General features: G+C 48.5%; 1 pseudogene; it reads left to right on the top strand.

The window, feature by feature from the left end:
* Positions 1–2,612: 2,612 nt before the first annotated feature.
* Positions 2,613–4,665, top strand: LOC122552438 (annotated as a pseudogene).
* Positions 4,666–5,167: the final 502 nt, after the last annotated feature.

Genomic DNA, 5,167 nt, shown 5'->3' on the forward strand with positions numbered 1-5,167 from the left:
AAGGAATAAGATGATTAGGGATAGTCAACATGGTTTTGTGAAGTGTAGATCATGCCTCACAAACCTTATTGAATTCTTTAAGAAGGTGACCAACAGGTGGATTAGGATAAAGTGGTTGATGCAGTGTATATGGATCTCAGAAAGGCATTCAATAAGATTCCGCATGGTAGGCTATTGCACAAACTACAGAGGCATGGGATTGAGGGTGATTTAGTGGTTTGGATTAGAAATTGGCTAGCTGAAAGAAGACAGAGTGTAGTGGTTGATGGGAAATGTTCATCCTGGAGTTCAGTTACTCGTGGTGGACTGCAAGTATCTGTTGGGTCCACTGTTCTTTGTCATCCTGAACAACCTGGATGAGGGCGTAGAAGGACGGGTTAGTAAATTTGTGGATGACACTAAAGTCCGTGGAGTTATGGATAGTGCCGAAGGATGTTGCAGATTACAGAGGGACATCGATAAGCTGCAGAGCTGGGCTGAGAGGTGGCAAATGGAGTTTAATGTGGAAAGGTGTGAGGTGATTCGCTTTGGAAAAGTAACAGGAATGCAGAGTACTGGGCTCATGGTAAGATTCTTGGTAGTGTAGATGAGCAGAGAGATCCCAGTGTCCATGTACATAGATCCCTGAAAGTTGCCACCCAGGTTGATAGGGTTGTTAAAAGCTAATACACTGTACGCCTTACTGGAAGAGGGATTGAGGTTTGGAGCCACGAGGTCATGCTGCAGCTGTACAAAACTCTGGTGTGGCTGCACTTGGAGTATTGTGTACAGTTCTGGAAATGGCATTACAGGAAGGATGTGGAAGCTTTGGAAAAGGTGCAGAGGAAATTTATCAGGATGTTGCCTGGTTTGGAGGGACGGTCTTATGAGGAAAGGCTGAGGGACGTGAGGCTGTTTTCTTGAGAGAAGAAGGTTGAGAGGTGACTCAATAGAGACATAAAAGATGGTCAGACGGTTAGATCGGGTGGACAGTGAGTCTTTTTTTTCATTTGGTGATGGCCAGCATGAGGGGACTTAGCATTAAATTGAGGAGTGATAGATATGGGGCATATGTCAGAGGTAGTTTCTTTACTCAGAGAGTAGTAGGGGCATGGAACGCACTGCTTCCAACAGTACTAGACTCACTAATGCTTTGCGCATTTAAATGTTCATTGGATAAATATATGGATGAAAATGGAACAGTGTGGGATGGATGAGCTTCAGATTGGTTTCACATGTCAACACGACATTGAGGGCTGAAGGGCCTGTCCTGAGCTGTAATGTACCATGTTCTGTCATTGAGAGCCAGCCCTGTTCCTGAGAGAGTCCCTCCTCATGGGGGTCCCATTGGTTGCAGGTTCCCAGTGTCTGAGGTTGGGAGTGTGTCCCCACTGCAGCCTGTGATGGTGCAGTGTGGAGAGCACAACCTGCTGGTCAGGGCCCAGCTGGATTGATTTGTAACCAGGCACCTGATTAAAGCTGCTGACCTGACCCTGGGGACAGCAGGTTGTCAGCCAGCCAGGGTCTACCCTGAGAACCACACTGTCCTCTTTGACGATGCGTTGCATGAGTGTGGCAGCAGATTGCAGCCAATGGGAGTTCTCCACACTTGCTGGAAGCGTGGGCTGTAGATTGTTCCTGACTGTATCCCTGGCTGGGATGGCATTGATATTGAGGGAGGGTGGTCTCCTGCTTCAGAAACCCACTGACTGGCTTGGGCTTTGGTTCTGGGTTGGACTTTGCTTTAACTGCTCTCTGTCCCGATCCTTGTGCTGTCATCCCCATTGGTCTGATTCTCAGCTTGGGTTGTGTTTTCAGCTCCATTCCCCTGAGTCTGATCCTGGATTGGAGAGTGAACTGAACTGAAAGTTGAGGGTACAGATGTATTATCGAACTGAGATGAGAATATTGTAGAGATTGGATTCCTGAAGTAATTCCCACTTTCCTTGCCTTTGGAATAACTGGGCCATGGGTTAAGACTGTTCCTGTCCCTTTCCCAATGACCTGAAGGTGTCCTTCTTTCATTTCCTTCCCCAAATAACCAATCCTGACCATGTGCTCATCTCCCCTCACCAATGGCTGGGTGGGAGACCCACACCAAGAACATCACTGGTCCATTCAGCCCTGCTAGACCGTCCCTGTTCAAAAATGTTCCAACTCAAGGGCATCCCCCATGTTCCTCTCCCTCTTTATGAATTAGAACAATTGCCTGAAACAGCTCCAGCCTGTTATACTGACATTCCCAGTTTTATGGGATAGAGAGCTGTAACCATTCCAGACCTGTGGAATTACACAATACCTTATAATATTGACTAACCCCTGACCTGTGACCTATTGCCTCGTAATAGTGATCCCAGCTCTGGGGGGAAACAGCCTCCCGGCCATGAGCCTGTCACACTCCCTAAAGAATTGTTCCAATGGGATGGTGTCATTGTGACTATCCTGGATCTGTCATTGTGAGAACCAATGGGGCTGTTGTTCCCATTGAGTGTCATTATTTGAGGTGAGAATCTTTACTTGATTGTCAATATGATCCCCAGCTGCTGCTGTTGTCTGACCCTGGCCTAAAATGTCTGCCCTGTCTCTCCCCAGGAAGGGCAATGTGAGAGTAACCCCAATCAATCCCACCTGGATCCCATTCAGCTCCACCAGGTCTGGAGAAGGCCATCTGTCATGCTCCCTGTGCCTAATGAATGGTACGTGATGGGTGACTGGGGAGGGGTCTCCTGGTGTCACTCACTGCGAGTTACACCCACTGTCTCCAACCCTTGTCCTCCTGTACTTCAGGTGACTGGCTCACACAGCGCCCTTCCACTGTCTACTCTCTGGGAGACCTCATTCACATTGAGGCGTCTGTTTCAATGGCCAGTCACGTGCCCCTGAAGCTGTACATTGATCGCTGTGTAGCTACACTGAGCCCAGACAGGGACTCCATCCCGTGATACAGGATCATTGACTACAATGGGTAAGGCTCTCTCTGCTTTCTCCAGCTGTACCCATCTCAATGGCTTCCCTCCATTCACTTCACGGCCCTTTGTCCATCTGCAGTTGCCTCCTGGACAGCAAAGCTGAGGACTCCTTTTCATCCTTTGTGTTGCTGGGAGACGGGCGGGAGCCAGACAAGCTCAGGTTTGACCTGGATGCGTTTCGTTTCTATGGAGATGAGCATTCCTTGGTAAGAGGAAGCTGCTGATTGGCTTCTCCATGGTGGGAGAGAGTCAGTATATACTCCCTTGTTCTGAATGTGTCCCTCAGATTTTCATCACCTGTCACCTGAAAGTTGTTGCAGTGGATCAGGGAGATTCCAGGAACAAAGCTTGTACTTTCCAGAAGCTGCAGAATATGTAAGTTCCCTCTCTGTCCTTCAGGGATGTTGTTGTTGGGAGAGGTGATGCACCATGTGGTTGATGGGCTGGTTCTCTTGTTTAGCTGGACCCCATTGGAGGAATCTGACAGTGACATTTGTGCCTGTCGCCATGTGGGGAACTGTGGGAGCACAAGGGAGATCCTGTTCCCCTCCAGAGGAAGGAGAGACCTTGGTCCTGAAGCTGTTAGGACATTGACCATCTTGATGTTGTGGATCCTCCCATCTCCATCTTTCCCTGACTGAAATGTTTGATCTTGCAGAGAGTGAAGCTGGATTGAAGTGGAAGAGGAGGCCTCACTTGGCCCCCTGATCATCCTGGATACTGGGCTGACCAACCTGGCAACTGAGCCCCTGTCTGAGGTTGAAGGAAGGATACAGGAGAGGTCTCCAGGTGGGGAGCTGCCTGCCTGCTAGTTTCCCTTTCTGTCCCTGTTTCTCTCAGTAACCATTGGTTTCTCCTTGTTCTGCAGGTGTGGAGCTGGTTGGGATGGTGACCCTGACTGTAACGGCTGTCTGTCTGATCTCTGCTTCATTGCTGGCCTTGGTCCTGCACAGGAAACACAAGCACGCTCCATCCAACTCGTGAACAAATCCTGAATAAATTCCTTGTATCTTGTCCTGCAGCTACTAATTCCTGACGGAATGTAACTGGGACTGGTCAGCAGGTTGTGCTTTAACAGTGCGGTGTGGCTTAACTCGGGCTGGCCCCTTCTGTTCCAGCTCCTGCTTCCCTCCCTGCAGAGAGAGCTCACAGTGATGTCTGTGGTTTCCTTCCTCAGAGGCAGGAGGGTTTATATCCCACTGCAGACACAAACCAATGAGCAACCCCCACCTGTTAGTTGAAGCAGTTGACAAATTAGTTTGGAAAAGCTTGTCCTAACTGTTCTGACTGACCCCTTGACCATTGTGTGCATCAATGGTCATTCCTACAAGTAGTAACAATTTGACACTCCCCCCCTCTGCTAGGACAGGGGAAGCCAGCATTTCGAGAGAGAGCTTGCACCCTGTCAGAACAAAATACTGATTTCGGTCTGCTCACGTCTCCTTCGCCTCTCCCAGCTATGCTGTGGTCAGCGAGTCAACAGATGCTCATCTTTCCAGTCAGGAGTGAATTCATCAAATAATTGTGTTCGTGGACAAGTCCCCAGATAGTCTATAGGAATTACTGTAACAAATACGCAGGGAGATTGGACAGCAAAAGCTTAAGGGTTTGGATGGGATGGAATTTAAATGCATTCAGGCAAGCTCCCTCAAGCAGTATGGAAAGTTACTTAGAAGGGCCCTACTCTTGGGAAATAGGGTGGGACAGGTGACAGTGGGGAGTGTTTTGGGACCAGTGACCATAGTTCTATCAATCATAAGTCATGGAGAGGGAAAAAACTGGTCCACCGTTTCAAGTCCTAAACTAGCGCAAGGTGAATGTTGATGGAGTTAGACAGGAGCTTGCAGGGGTTGATTGGACTAGTTTATTTGCAGGCAGAGGGACCGCTGGCAAGTGGGAGGCCTTTAAAAGTGAGATAGCTAGAGTTCAAGGTCAATATGTTCCTGTGAGGGTAATGAGTAAGGTTGGCAAGAATAGGGAACCCTGGAAGACAAGCGATATTGAGGCTTTGACCTGAAACTAAGTATGGTTCAGGTCCAGGCAGCTAGGATCAAGTGAATCCCTGGAGGCATACACGGGATACAGACGTTTACTGAGGAAGGTTAGGGTCAATCTTAGCTGAGAAAATTAGGGTCAATCCAAAGAGGTTTAGTTATTCTTTTTCCTTCTAAATTCCTTAGAATAGGATTCCTCAAGGACCAGTGTGGACATGTATGTGT

This window comes from Chiloscyllium plagiosum, chromosome 8, assembly GCF_004010195.1.
Source record: "Chiloscyllium plagiosum isolate BGI_BamShark_2017 chromosome 8, ASM401019v2, whole genome shotgun sequence".
NCBI lineage: Eukaryota > Metazoa > Chordata > Chondrichthyes > Orectolobiformes > Hemiscylliidae > Chiloscyllium > Chiloscyllium plagiosum.